The sequence below is a fragment of the Myxine glutinosa genome, chromosome 10 (genome assembly GCF_964187855.1).
Source record: "Myxine glutinosa chromosome 10, kmMyxGlut1.1, whole genome shotgun sequence".
NCBI classification, from domain to species: domain Eukaryota; kingdom Metazoa; phylum Chordata; class Myxini; order Myxiniformes; family Myxinidae; genus Myxine; species Myxine glutinosa.
The window spans coordinates 87,980,013-87,996,427 of NC_136270.1; the positions used below are offsets into that span (position 1 = coordinate 87,980,013).

The 16,415-nt window shown below is 42.9% G+C and overlaps 1 long non-coding RNA gene across 1 annotated transcript; it reads left to right on the forward strand.

Annotated features, from left to right (window-relative positions):
- The first annotated feature begins 4,832 nt into the window (after positions 1-4,832).
- Positions 4,833-8,093, forward strand: LOC144894153 (uncharacterized). Its single transcript, XR_013624865.1, has 2 exons — positions 4,833-4,955; positions 7,670-8,093. It is a non-coding gene; the product is annotated as an uncharacterized LOC144894153 (long non-coding RNA).
- Positions 8,094-16,415: the final 8,322 nt, after the last annotated feature.

A 16,415-nucleotide genomic window follows, 5' to 3' on the forward strand; every position in this document is an offset into this window, starting at 1 on the left:
GAAAATAAATAAATAATAATCATAAAATAATTAAATAATTAATCAATTGCCCAGATGATAAAGAAAATAAATAAATGATTAATAATGAAAAAAATAACTAATAATCATAAAATAATTAAGTAATTAATTGGCTAATATAATACCTAAGCCACCACCGTTTCAGCCGAATCTGTAACTTAAAAAAAAAAATTACTTAAGTCATTAATCGAATAATAAAATAATTAATCGATTAATTGATTGATGAATAAATCAAAGATAGCCTTTACAGCCAAAACACTTGGTCATTGTCGTGTCCAAATATCAGCTTCCTAACTCAAAAGGTGCCTGAGATAATGCCCAGAAGAGACAGCAAATAAATAGGTACTTAATTAATCGATAATAATTAAGTAACTTGGTCATCAATTAATTGATTAATCAAAAAACAAAAAATGCAGTTTTTGCCAAAGTACCTGCTCACTATTGTGCCGAAATGTCAGCTTCCTAGCTCAAAGGATGGTGAGAGTATCACCCGGAAAAACAAATAAGAAAACAAACAAGCAACCAGGGTGAAAACTGAGTACCCCCCTTCAGCATGCATCATTGCCAGATCCCCTTCCTGGCAATGACGTCATGCAGCGTCTGGAGATGGCATAGGAAAGGAGCGGTGTACAATTATGAATGAATGAATGAATGATCGTTTTAAGGCCATTTTCCCCGCTAGAACAGGGGTTAGCCCCATAACAATCATGGTTTCCTGTTTGAGGCAATGTTTTTATGGCCTTCCTGACGCCAACCTTCTTACGATGTGCAGGGATATGGTGTACCTATTCTAAATCTGCGTTCACACCATGATCATTCACCCCATGCAAGCTGGTGCTCAATTTGCCGACCTAGGAAGGATGACAGTCTGAGTCAACCCCCCTGGTGTTAATTCAGCGATCGACTGGGATTCAAACTCAGGATCCAAGGATCCCAAGCCAGCACCCTAACCGCTAAACCAACACCAGGCTTCTGGCGGTGTAAAATTATCACATCAATTTATATGTGCCGTGCTCCGGATGAGAATACATCTCTGGTCCTGTCTGTCTTAAGTAACTTCACAGGGTCTGACCCAACATCGGCCTTCTTTGGGTAGGGTAAAAAAAATCAGTATGGGATTGCTATCCTGATGTGACCAAAGCCTTCACCTCCATGGCATGAAACCCTTATGCTCTAAGATATAAGGAACAGTGAACAGATCCAAATCCAGAACTGACACAGTTCCAGATCCACTTGATCCATATGCTCAACACTTTACAATTCTGGAGGGCTTCACTTTCATTCTGGATGACAAGACCAGCAACCTGGAACATGTTGACGAAGCCAGAAGGGAGTTCGATATGTGTCAGAATATCAAGACGATGGAAACGATTACACCTGATCCAGGAATCATTACTCCAGCACTTGAAGCATATTGCCCACCAAGCTGGGATTTGGACGACTATTGAATTGAGTCAACATTATCAACCCACCCAAGAGATATGAGGTTGGACTTTGGACGAAGACAGTCAGTCTAACATTCCTGTCTGGAACACTGTACCTGTTGCCTATGAATCCTGTAGTTAATTCGTCAAAAGCAGAAGCAAACCTGAGAGTGGTTTTGGGACGAGGTGTGCATGCAAAAAGGCCAAATGGAACGAATTGTGTTGTTGTAATAAATTGTGAAAAATAAAAGGAGACAATTGGTTCCTTGCTGTCAGGAAAGACTAAACCTATTTGAATTGAAAATGTTTTCATGAATGTTTTATATTTCGTGATGTCGATAAATATATTTACCTCCGGCCACCGAAGGTTGACGGAGGTTTTCACCCCTGTTTGGTTGTGTCTCTGTGTGTCTGTTTTCGTCCGATTCCGACGAAACTGGATGGACACGTTTAGTGTGTGACAAGGACGAATTGATTCGATTTTAGTGATGATCCGGATACGAGAGTTTTAAATTTTTTAAGTGATTCTTCACCATTGAAATATGGGGCCAAAACTATATGTATATATATATATATATATAATCGTTAGATTAAATAAGACGCGGACGTAGCTTCAGGACGTCGATCTTTAATTGTCGACAAGCTTTCGACCAACAAAGGTCTACTTCTGAGTCTACAAAAACAGCAGGCATGTATATCAGTCAAGTATGTATGGTGATATGTGTGTGAGATGTGTGATTTGTGCAGAAAATGCATACAGAAGGAAGAGCCACGCCAAAGTTCACTCACCAGCCCCAAGTTCAACGGAAGTGACCGTTTGCGTTACAGTTAGGGTGCACGTGCATATACAAATATAGAGATATACATACATAAACATACAAGCATATATTCATATCCCATTTATATTCATATAATATATTTATATATTTATATAAATGACATATAAAGGTAGAATGAATGAATGAATGAATGATGAATGAATGATTGAATGAATGAATGGGTTACGGTTAACAATTTGATTGGGTTGATGTGGGAACATGCTTTAGTCATCAAAATTTATGCCATGAGGGACTTTTGTCCGAAGTTTGTGTATCCAAAAGGACTCACGTTTCAGAATCGTGGTGTGTGATCGATTTGTGATTGATTCAATGGCAGAGATCTGAATGTCATTTATAGAGTGATCCGGTTGATTAAAGTGTATCGTGTAAGGTAGAGATTTGCCCTGACTGGTGTGGAAGTTATTGATTTCTGACCGGGTGTTATTAAATCGTGTGTAGAGTGTATTCTCAGTTTTTCCAACATATTGTTTAGTGCACTTTTGGCAAGTGATTAGGTATATGACCCATGTAGATTTGCAGTTCATATAGGAGGTGATGGGGAATTTTTGTCCAGTGCTAGAACTACAGAATTTGTTTCCTTCTAGTAAATGCTTGTGAATAATGCATTTGTTTGCTGTGCATTTATAGAAGCCAGGGATCCTAGTTTCTTTGTTGTGGGGCTGTGGGTGCTTTGCTTTTACCAAGAGGTCCCTGACCTCACAAATCGATCACACACCACGATTCTGAAACGTGAGTCCTTTTGGATACATAAACTTCGGACAAAAGTCCCTCATGGCATAAATTTTGATGACTAAAGCATGTTCCAACATCAACCCAATCAAATTGTTCACCGTAACCCATTCATTCATTCAATCATTCATCATTCATTCATTCATTCATTCTACCTTTATATGTCATTTATATAAATATATAAATATATTATATGAATATAAATGGGATATGAATATATGCTTGTATGTTTATGTATGTATATCTCTATATTTGTATATGCACGTGCACCCTAACTGTAACGCAAACGGTCACTTCCGTTGAACTTGGGGCTGGTGAGTGAACTTTGGCGTGGCTCTTCCTTCTGTATGCATTTTCTGCACACATCACACATCTCACACACATATCACCATACATACTTGACTGATATACATGCCTGCTGTTTTTGTAGACTCAGAAGGAGACCTTTGTTGGTCGAAAGCTTGTCGACAATTAAAGATCGACGTCCTGAAGCTACGTCCGCGTCTTATTTAATCTAACGATTATTTATTTAATACAAATGAGACGCCCTGCTCGTACTTTGGAGTTTCACTATTTCTTACAGTTTTATATATATATATATATATATATATATATATATCATGATATCTCAAAAAGTTGTGGACTTATGACAAAGCTTGGTAGATGAGTTGGATGGGCGACAAGAACAAGTCGAATCGATTTTGGTTCAGCTCCGAATCCAGATGGGGCCTATCATTAGTGCGATACAAAATGTAAACTGTTTTGACTGGTGGAGGTATGTGCTCTCTTCAGAGTTCCATTATAGCTACCCTGCGCTCGCGAAGCGAAAAGCGGGGTTAAGCATTCATGTGCGTGCGTGTGCCGTATGCCGTGTGCTGTACGTGTCTGCATTTTAAAAAAATCATTTTCTCGGCAACCGCTTGTCCAATTGACACGAAATTTTACCTTAGAAGCGCCTCCGCCTGTATAATTTTTGTATTCATAATTATGACGTCATAGGTCACGTGGTACGGACGCCATCTTGGAAAAACATTACACCTCTATATCTTCCAAACCGCTCAATTGTAAAAATTGAAACGTGGCTCATCGTCAAGTACTCCCCTTGGGGAATAAGATATGTTAATGATGATGTCATCGGTGCCTTCGTTATGACGTCATAATTCGACAAGAACAACGCTTGACTCGATCAGTATGAATTTTTTTTTCTCAGCAACTGTTGGTCTGATGAGCACGACATTTTCACCATAGGAGCGCCTCCTCCTGTAGAATATTTTAAAGATAATCATGACGTCATAGGTCATGTGGTACAGGCGCCATCTTGGAAAAACGGAAAATGTTGCACCTCTATATCTCCAAAACCGCTGCATGGAAAAAATTTAAACATGGCTCATTGTAAAGAACTCCATATGGGGAGTAGGTGTTGTTAACGATGCCGTCATTAGTGCCATAATTATGACGTCATAATTCGACAGGGACAACGCTTCGTCTGATCAGTTTGAAATTTATTGAGCGTGATCTATGCAACAAATATATTAGAGAATATAAACTTATGATGTCATCGCTCACGTCGTCTGACAGCCATATTGGATCCCCAAAAAATGTTTAAAAACAGAAGAATTGGCTCGCAACAAGTTGACTGCGCAGGGTAAGTATTCTATGAATACCATCTAGTTTTACATGTGTCGATGTTAGGTTTGAAAAGCATGTATTGTAACCTACTGTTTAAGTATCAAAGGGGGAGTACTTATTATGGGGGATTTGCTTCATTTGCAGAGATCTAACGTTATAACTATCAAATTCGCTGTTAAAATGTGATTTTCCTGCAGTGCTGGGACCATATATTGATGCCAAGACCCACACAACACAAACATCTATGGAGTCTTATTGCAATACACAGAATATAATTTTTTCAGCAAATAATGTGCAAAGTGCACCAACCTAGATGGTGGGTACACTGCAAGTTTGAACATCATTTACATATTGGGTCACTGAATTGGTTCACTAAAATCAGGATGATCGATTTTCATGCTTTGACATGTAATATGGTTTCCAGGACAACAATTTCATCCCATTGTAATCAAACGGGGCTTTTTGTGATTTTATTATTGCCATACCTCAATATTTTTTCAATATGTTGAGTTGAAACCTACTTATCTTATTTGTACGCATCTTATTTGTACGTACATGAAACGTCGGTAAAATCAAATCTGGCCAACATTAGGCAAAGGTCATTGACATGGTCATTAAAATGGACATTCGGCCCATTCGAAACATGCAAAACATCTATTAGGCCGCAGTCAGAAACTTTACCAGCCAAATTTGTTGTGTATTACACTCGGTTTTGTAAAACACTTGATAGACCACATTTTCGAAATTGCCAAATTGCGGTTTCTGTGACGACTCTTTTTATGCCTCCATTGACGAATTCGCTGGAGGCATTATGCTTTTGAATTGTCCGTCCGGCTGTCCGTCTATGCGTTCATGATAGGTTTTTTGTTTTTTTTTCTATACAAGATCGAGGCTCGTGTAAGAGCTAACATTAATCACAAAAAGACAAACTGACACATAAAACATAAGATAAAGGGAGCGGGAGACAAGATGGGGAGAGAGAGGGAAGCACACAAGTACAACAGTAGAGAACAGGGACATCGGGAGATCTGTGGGAGGGAGAGGGCTTGTGGGGCGGATGCATAGGAATGGGGGGGGGGGGGGGGTAAAAAAAAAGCACATGGACACTGCCAGGACTTCTAGGAAAGAAGTCGGAATTTCAAAAAAGTGGATCTGGGGTGAATTAACGGGGGTAGAAAAGATCAAGGTTTTGGATGGGGGAAGATAAGAGATGGTGGTGAGCAGCTGTTTTAAAGAACTGGAGGGAGGAGTGCGATTGAAGAGAGTGAGGGAGTTTGTTCCATAGGCGGGAGAAAGGAGGAATGAAAGAGTGAAGGTGAATAGAGAGTCTTGATTTTGGCAGTTTAACCATAAGAGGGATTCAGGCAGATCTTGTGCGACCTGTAGGAATATTTGGGGAATATTTGGGGAATTTTTTGGGATATTTGGGGAATATTTGATAAGGTTTGTGTTACCGTGATAACAAATGAGAACGGCTGAAGGGATCCAAGTCAAACATGGTTCACATAAGTATGATGACGCAAAGATTAACTGATTAGATTATGGGGTAAAGAGGTCAAAGGTCAGAGGTCCTCTTAGATTTAAAAAAAACTTCTGCTAACTTGTGAACCAGTGATGGGATTTTGAGCAAACTCGGTACAAGTATATATTATGATGAAAAGATGAACTAATTAGATGCTGGCATCAAAGGTCGGAGGTCATGTCAGGTAAAAATGTGATACTTGAGAACAGCTGAAGGGATTTACATGAAACTTGGTACAACTATGTATAACGATGTAATAATGTGGGCGGAGGCAGATCGGTGCACGTCGTGACGTCATAGAGAGCCTTTGTGTTTTTGTAGTGTACAGTGCTATGCATGACATCTTTCTTGTTTTGTTTTTTTCTGTCTGTTTATGAAAGGGAATTTGTCTTTCAATACTGAATTACAAGACTTTCGCTCTGAATTATGAGGCCTCATTGATGAATTAGATGTTCAATTAGTCAGGTTCACTATGTTTTTTCGTTCAAAATCATGGTAGATTAGCAAACCTGTACATTTTTGGAAACGTTATTACATGGAAAATCTGAAAATCAATGTTTACATTTGCCAATTCCGACCAATTCGATTCGACCAATTCGACCAATCGACCAATTCCATTCGACCAATTCCATTCGACCAATTCCATTCGACCAATTCGACCATTCGACCATTCGACCAATCGTTTCGATCGACCATTCGACCATTCGACCAATTCGATCGATTCGATTCGATTCGATTCATCGAATTCGATTTGATCGACCATTCGACCAATTCGATTTGCCAATCAATTTGACCGACCATTGCTTGTGTGGAACGGACTGTGAAAACGATGCGGACTATATTGTCGGATACGACACACAGGACAGTGATGACGAACTCTAAATGGCATATTCTGTAATCGTGTATGTTTGATGCCATTGACTGCCTGTGTATATTTTGTCATTGACTGCCTGTGTAGATGTGAAGTTATACTGACTGCATGTGTATATATGATTTTGCTGACTGCCTGTGTATGTTTGGTGATATGAATTATTGTGACACATTTTGATGTTATTAACTGCCTGTACAAAATGATAACATGTATCTGATTATGCAACTTATCGCGAATATAAAGACAGTATTTTGCAATTCAAAACCTTTGATTCGTGTCTTACCATTCCCCATAGCACTAATTTGATACTTTCATTGGATTCCTTGTCCTTGAAAATATAGGTTTAGTATATTTTAAAAAGTTTTTAGGGTAATTAGAGGCAGAAATAGAACAAAATATGTATTTTACAGTGGCCATTTTGAAAATCCAAAATGGCCGCCATACAGGTATCTCTCCAAATGTAAACATTGATTTTTAGTTTCCTTATGGTATAACCTTTCCAAAAATGTATAGGTTTGCTAATCTACCATGATTTTGAACGAAATATAATTGATTGACATCGTGAACCTGACTAAATCTGCTGGTTGCTTCATTATTTCAGTTGAAGTGTCCTTTTTATTTCCTGTATGAAATGCAGCTGCCTCTGCTTCAGCCTCTTCCCCAGCGAGATAATCGCTCACACAGGCGGAGTGAGAGCGAGAGACAAGAGGGGAGACTCTGCGAGAGGAAAATGCTCTGCAGGAAGGCAGATGGTCCATCAGATAAAGATGGAGTCTGAGGGCTTGCACATTTGCCTACTGCAGTATGTCTGGTGAGAAGATGCCTGCAGGGCAACGACACATACGTTAGTCAAAGAGGCTTTGAAAGACATCGCCATGTTACAGGATCAACTATAGAATATCTGAACTCTTGGCAGAGTGAACAAGGTGCTAAACGAGAAAACAAATGTCCTGGTGATTGGGCCTGGTGCAGCCAAGGACATTCAACGGTACGTGATGTGCTGCATGGTTTGGGAGATTTGGAAGAGGGTGGTTGGAGTAAAGTTCCATTTTCACACGTTTCACGATTGTTTCATGGGTGTTACATCGCGTTTTGTTTGCACTTTGTCGTTATTGTTGAATGTGCGATACACAGTTGAACCCTCTCTTCCTCACAGTGTACCACTCAGTGTAGTTAAAGGGATAAGAAGAAATGTTGATAGTCTCTTGTCATGATAAGATCTCTACAGTGCACTGGCATGGACCACCAAACAAAATGGACAACATACAACAGCCAAGTTGATCCCGAAAGGCTCATTATATTATATTCTAAATGTATCATTTATTTGCCCTAAATCTCTCAATGGAGTGAAGAACCACTAAAAAATTCCCCAGATCCGGATCCGGATTGGGATGTTCACCAAAACCGAATCGCATCTTCCTCACACACACAACCTGTCCAACAAGTTTAGTTCAAACCCATCCATATATTTTTGAGATATCCTGCTATGTATCGTTTTGGCGCTATCTCTCAATGGTGAAGAATCACTTAAAAAATTTAATAATTCTCATATCCGAATCCATGTTCAGATCTTCACCAAAATCGAAACTATTTGTCCTTGTCAGACACCCAACCGGTCCAGCAAGTTTCGTACAAATCCGTCCACAACTTTTTGACATATCCTGCTATGTATCGTTTTTGGCCCTGTCTCCCAATGGTGAAGAATTACTTTAAAATTAAATAATTTTCATATCCGAATCCGGATCTTCACCAAAATCTAATCATTTCGTCCTTGTCACACACACAACCTGTCCACCAGGTTTCGTCCAAATCTGTCCATAACCTTTTGAGATATCCTGCTATATGTTGGTTTTGGCTCTATCACTCAATGGTGAAGAATCACTTTAAAAAATTCTACTAGCCGGATCCAAATCCGGATCTTCACCAAAATCTAATTCATTTCGTCCTTGTGACATACACTTGTGACAAGTGACATCCTTGTGACAAGAACGAAATGATTCGATTTTGGTGAAGATCCGGATCCGGATCTGGATCTGAGAATATTGTTAAAGTGATTCTGCATCATTGAGAGATGGGACAAAAACGATACATACCACGATATCTCAAAAAGTTATGGACGGATTATGCCAAAACTAGGTGGATGAGCTGGTTAGGTTACAAGAACAAGATATTCCATTTTGGTTTAGGTTCCAATGCAGATCCAGATCAGTGGAATACAAAACGTAAATTGCTCAGCCTGGTTCAAGTTAGCAATATCAAAGATGGTGTTGCACTAAAAAACATTCTCTTTTTACCTCCACCACCAAAGGTGGATGTCGGTTCTTTTTTCACCCCGTCTGTCTGTTTGTCAGTCCGTGTGTCTGTGAACAAAATATCTCAAAAAGTTGTGGACGGATTCTGACGAAATTTGGCAGAGATGTAGCATATGTGACAAGAACGAAATGATTACATTTTGGTGAAGATCCGGATCCGGATCTGGATCTGAGAATATTGTTAAAGTGATTCTGCATCATTGAGAGATGGGACAAAAACGATACATACCACGATATCTCAAAAAGTTATGGACGGATTATGCCAAAACTAGGTGGATGAGCTGGTTAGGTTACAAGAACAAGATATTCCATTTTGGTTTAGGTTCCAATGCAGATCCAGATCAGTGGAATACAAAACGTAAATTGCTCAGCCTGGTTCAAGTTAGCAATATCAAAGATGGTGTTGCACTAAAAAACATTCTCTTTTTACCTCCACCACCAAAGGTGGATGTCGGTTCTTTTTTCACCCCGTCTGTCTGTTTGTCAGTCCGTGTGTCTGTGAACAAAATATCTCAAAAAGTTGTGGACGAAATTTGGTGGAGATGTAGCGTATGTGACAAGGACGAAATGATTAGATTTTGGTGAAGATCCGGATTCGGATCCGGCTACTAGAATGTTTTAAGCGATTCTTCACCATTGGGTGATTGGGCCAAAAACGATATATAGCAGGATATCTCAAGAAGTTGTGGATGGATTTGTACGAAACTTGGTGGCCCTGTTGTGTGTCTGACAAGGAAGAATCCATTCAATTTTGGTGAAGATCTCGATCCAGCTCCTATAATTTTTTAAGTGATTGTTCACCATTGAGTGATATGGCCAACCAGGTGGAGGTATGCTCTCTACTGAGTACCGTTCGAGTTTCTATTATGCACACATTGTTTGAAAGTAAACCTCAGAGGAACAAAATGAATGAATTGTGCACAAGAGATGAAAGGCGTCGTTCACTCACACCGCACCGACGTCCAGCAGCACGCCGCCCCGAGAGCAAGGTGCACACCAGGTATATCTCTTGTCTGCTGTAAATGTTGCCGCAGTGGCATTAAATCTCGTGCAAGGCACGGTGCGGCAAAACCTTGTAAAATGCAAGCGATTTTCCTTTGTTAGCATCAACACCACAATAATGAATGAGTGAAAGGGAAAACCGTTGATTGCTGGTCTCCCTCCTTTGCACACATTTAAACACTCAATGGTACAAATATATTCGTTAATACTGTCTAATTGTCTAAGCAAGGTATTAAGTGTATGGTATATGAGAGCAAGCACGGTGCTGCGAGCTGGCAGGATCTCTGAGAGCTGCCCAGCCTGGGTTTCTATGTCGGCCAAGTAGCAAACCGGTGTCTGCACGTTCTGGCCTTGAAACGTTTCTCCACGACTCAAAAATAAATGTCGTTGCTCAAGAAAGAGTATGGGCCTCTAATTATTCACTACTAGCAAAAGTATCTGGCGTTGCCTGGCAACGCAGAGTCGCTTTGTGCCGGAAATATGAAGAGAGCGGGGATGGCGGGGGGGGGGGGGGGGGAGGGGGAGGGGGATAGAGTGGAGGGAGGGGAGGGGAATGGAGGTAAGGGTTGGGGAGGGGAGGGAGAGAAGGAGGGTGGGGAAATGGGGAGATAAGGAGGGATGGGAAAGGGGGAGAGAAGGAGGGATGGGAAAGGGGGAGAGAAGGAGGGAGGGGAAAGGGGGAGAGAAGGTCGGAGGGGAAATGGGGGGAGAGAAGGGGAGGGAAAAGGGGGGAGAGAAGGAGGGAGGGGAAAGGGGGGGAGAGTAGGGGAGAGAGGGGAAAGGGGGAGAGAAGGAGGGAGGGAAAAGGGGAGGGGAGAGAAGGGGAGAGAGGGGAAAGGGGGAGAGAAGGAGGGAGGGAAAGGGGGGGAGAGAAGGGGAGGGAAAGGGGGAGGGTGATGGGAGAGAAGGAAGAGGAAGGGAATGGGAGGGGGAGGGAGTGGTGGAGGACAGCGGAGGGGGAGGATACTTTGCGCTGCCATGTTTGAACCCGGACATGATATATACTGTGGTCTTCTAAATGTGTGGAGAGAGGGAAGGGGGGAAAACAAGGAGGGGGAGGTTAGGGGAGGGGGACAGAGTGGGACGGGAGAGAAGGGAGGGGGAGGAGAGGGAGGAGTGGAGGATAGAGGAGGGGAGTATAGGAGGGGAGGAATGGAGGGTGGAGGATAGGGGAGGGGAGTATAGGAGGGGAGAGGTGGAGGATAGGGGAGGGAGAGTATAGGGGAGGGGGAGGGTTGGAGAGGAGGAGAGAGGAGGAAGGTGGGTGGGGGGGGGCGGGAGTACGGGGAGGGGGGATAATGGGAGGAAGTGGGGTGGGGGAGGGGAGGATTCTGAAAACCTGTTGATTAAAACACTATACCATTTATTTATCACGTAAGCAATAAGGGCAGAATTTTCCACCTCCTCTCTATACTGTATTCTCCATATGTGAGGATTGTCTGACTGATGCGATACATGCTGTGACAACTCATATTACCCAGGTGTGTGTGTGTGTGTGTGTGTGTGTGTGTGTGTGTGTGTGTGTGTGTGTGTGTGTGTGTGTGTGTGTGTGTGTGTGTGTGTGTGTTCTGATTCAGAAGGACACCATTTGACCCACGGGACTCTCAATTGGCATCAAGTGTGACGATTCCTCCAGAATGGTTTTGCACTTTGACTTTCCCCCATCCCAACATTCCGAAATTTTGAGAATTCCTCCGAAATTCTACGATATTATCAAGGTGTATAATCCCTCAAAAACTTCAGATTTCACCCAAACGTATTTTAGCCCAAGTGTAACAGCCTCAGGTGAGTCCATTAGTACAATCACGCTTAACGTGTAACATAGATGAAACCACGCAGGCTCCGGATCTGGACCTGAACCTAAATCGAATCGCTTGTTGTTTCCACCTCCCCAACTCATTCATAATGCGTCCACAAGTAGTTAGGATGAAGAATCACTTGTGCTTTTGTGCTATATATCGGTTATCCCTCAATTGCGAAGAATCACTTAAATAATTAATTTAATAATTCTCAGACCTGGATCCGGATCTTCACCTGATCTAATAATTTCATCCTCGTCACACACCTAACCTGTACCCCAAGTTTCATCGGAATCCTTCCACAACCTTTTTGAGATATCCTGCTTACAGACAAACAGGTACAAGGCACATTCAGCCACAAACGAACGGTGTTATCAAGACTAGATTCTCCATCCGGTGTGAGCCAGGAGCGCTATTAGTTACCTCGCTATCACTATCACCACAAATCCAGCAAAGTCTTTGGTTACCTGTCACGACCTCTCCGCTTAGATTCCCAAATGAAGCGTTAGGTTGGCACCAGTGTGAACCATTGTACCCTTTAGCTTGGCACTTGGGAAGGTGAAAAGAAAAAGAAACTGGCGGAAGAATTACCGCATCGCATGCAAGGTACCCCAAAGCCACAGCGTGAAAGTACACCTGCACACAGGGGCATTCTGTGGGTTCTTGCGCAGCTTTTCTTGGAAGAGCTCTTAACGCCCCTGGTATTGTCGACTCGTCTCCTGTTTTTGCTCCGGCGTTAAAGCTCATAATGAGCCGAAGGCAAATGCTTCAACATTATTATTTCTCAGTCCCAGTTGGGAAGGATGATAATGGCGTGATCAAGGGCTCACAGCATCCACCTATTAAACATCATGTCTGCTGTTTATTGAAACTTTAAGCAAATGCGTTTCGCCATTAGTGACACTACCCCCTTTTTACCCTCGACAGCGGACAGGGTATTGATTGCATTTGAGACCCTTTGTCTGTCTGTTTGTTTGTCTGTTTGTTTGTCCGCACAGAATAAATATGATTTTCTCTGCAACCGTTGGTCCGATTGATAGGAAATTTTCACCATAGGTGCACCTCCACCTGTAAAAAAAAAATTTATGATAGTTATGACGTCATATATCACGTGGTTCGGCCGCCATCTGAGAAAAACCGAAAAATTTTGACCTCTATATCTCCGAAAGTGCTGAATAGAAAGAATTGAGACATGGCTCATTGTAAAAAAACTCTCCATGGGGAATAAAATATGTTAATTATGATGTCTTAGGTGCCTCCATTATGACGTCATAATTCAACAAGTACAAAACTTCATCCGATCAAGATGAAATTTCTTGAGCCTCATATAGGCATAAATTGCTGGAGGAAAAAAAATTATGACGTCATAGGTCATGTGGTTCGGCCGCCATCTTGCAGAAACCGAAAAAAATTGCACCTCTATATCTCCGAAAGCACTGAATAGAAAAAATTGAGACATGGCTCATTATAAATAACTCTCCACGGGGAATAACATCTGTTAACGATGATGTCATAGGTGCCTTCATTATGACGTCATAATTCGACAAATACAAAACATCTGATCAAGATGAAATTTATTGAGCATAATTTAGGGATAATGGTAGAGAAAAAAAATAATGATGACGTCATCGGTCACGTGGTTCGGCCGCCATATTTGTTTTAACACAAAAGCCTTAAAAACCACTAAAAAAATACATCCTGGCGAGGATCTGCAATCTCTAATTGCTCTTTCTTGTTTGGGAACTGATTCTTGCAGGCTCCTTGCTCGCTCCAAAATACTTGCAGGTAACATACCAGTTAGGAAATTTTCACTGCTACGTTCTTCCTGAAAGTCATGTCTCTGACATTGCTTTCATGGTGAGATATTGGCCTGACGCTCAACTACATCTAGCTGGATTTATGCATCTGCCAGTGGACAGCAATATTCGTCATTGCAAAAGAGACGTCACCATCAGACAACCTTTCGCAAGACGTGTCCTCAATTGAATGTTCTGTGTAAGCCGGTTGATAAGGGTAACATCATGACTTTGCTATGGATGACTGAAGCCGGATCAATATTTTGTCTTTTTTCACTTCATAGACCATTTGTGGGTGCACCTTCCTCCTTCAAGCATGGGCATGGAATGCATCACTTATCAGAGCACACCTGAACCAAGCCGTAAGCTCTCAGTACAATGTGCACCTGGAAACGTCGCAGTGGAGCGAGTTCCCAAAGCATATAACGTACACAGCCAGACTATGTCTATTGAATCGTAATGACTCCCCCATACTCCCTTTCCTCTACCCTGCCCCCATTCATGCCTCCATCCCTACAAACTATGAAAATGGCAGCCGGGTGTTGATAACCGTTCATAACCGCAATTCTGAGCAGATGGTATAGGTGATGTCAAGTCAGATCTTGCCTCGTGATGCTGTCACTGCCATGTTTGAACCCAGGACGTGATATATACTGTAGTCTGCTAAATGTGTTATTTTGTGTCTTGGAGCCCTCTTTCGTGAACGTACTTGTTTGTCGATAAACCCGAGGTACGTATTGTGAATTAAAAGGAAAAAAATGGTCGTTGAAGAAAGAAAGTGTCTCGGCTGGACACAGTCGCAAAGGAAATGGTTCTTTGCTTTTGCACACCCAGCTGCTATTGTTTCATTTTATGGCTCATCAAATCCGCGATACGGCACATTGTTTGCTGAATTAAACGACCCTCTTGGTCATTCCAAATCGTGTCAGAATGTGGTAGGTAATCACAAAGTGAACACTGGCCTAGTATTCAGTGGCCTTGAGATCCTGATGTGGCCTTGTGGTCCTTGGGTGGCTTCGTGGTCATTGTGTGGCCTCGTGGTCCCTGTGTGGCCTTGTGGTCCTTGGGTGGCTTTGTGGTCCTTGTGTGGCCTCATGGTCCTTGTGTGGCCTCGTGGTCCTTTTGTGGCCTCGTGGTCCTTTTGTGGCCTCGTGGTCCTTGTGTGGCCTCGTGGTCCTTGTGTGGCCTCGTGGTCCTTGTGTGGCCTTGTGGTCCCTATGTGGCCTCGTGGTCCTTGTGTGGCCTCGTGGTCCTTGTGTGGCCTCGTGGTCCTTGGGTGGCTTCGTGATCCTTGTGTGGCCTCGTGGTTCTTGTGTGGCCTTGTGGTCCTTGCGTAGCTTCGTGGTCCTTGTGTGGCCTCGTGGTTCTTGTGTGGCCTTGTGGTCCCTATGTGGCCTCGTGGTCCTTGTGTGGCCTCGTGGTCCTTGTGTGGCCTCGTGGTCCTTGGGTGGCTTCGTGGTCTTTGTGTGGCCTCATGGTCCTTGGGTGGCCTCGTGGTCCTTGTGTGGCCTCGTGGTCCTTTTGTGGCCTCGTGGTCCTTTTGTGGCCTCGTGGTCCTTGTGTGGCCTCGTGGTCGTTGGGTGGCCTTGTGGTTATTGTGTGGCCTCGTGGTCCTTTGGTGGCTCGTGGTCCTTGTGTGGCCTCGTGGTCCTTGTGTGGCCTCGTGGTCCTTGGGTAGCTTCGTGGTCTTTGTGTGGCCTCATGGTCCTTGGGTGGCCTCGTGGTTCTTGTGTGGCCTCATGGTACTTGTGTGGTCCTTGGGTGGCCTCGTGGTCCTTGTGTGGTCCTTGTGTGGCCTCGTGGTCCTTGCGTGGCTTATCAGTGACCGTGTTGAGCAGAAATCGTGCAACTTGCACAGCGCAACATGACGTTCCAGTTCCGTAAAAACACACCCGTCAACATACCGGGAGCACTGTCATGACAAGGTAATAAAACCATGACCTCATCCTCCTCCAACCCAAACCCTGAGCACCGCATGAAATGGGAGGTTCCGCACACCCACCATTGAAACTCCACAACTCTCTGAAACGCTTTGGACACGCGCTTCGTTTGCGACGCAGTTTGTTAATTAAAGAGAACAAGGCGATGCCAACCTGACGCTCATTCTTCAATTGCACCGATCACGTGCTACCGTCGCCATTGTCGTCTGGAATGGTCGTAAGAAGTGTTATTTCCTCTGTCCCGGAGTTCTGCCGATGAATAAACACCCCCGAACGTTTGTGGGATTTACATTAGAATGGCACGGCTTCGCTTAAGTCGGAAAGCTCTCAATTTATTCTCCCTTAAACAGGCTTCCACTCAAGATTCGCTAGGCCCCGGCTTGCCCCTTCCACCAAACTGCACCACAAAAACTAAGCCTTTTCGTTCTCTTTGGTTTCAGGAGCACAACAAAGCCCTTCACTGAACATTTGCACAATCTGTTTGCTCAAGCATTATAAACATTCTGCTTTTACAGGAACCACCTTCTTATACCA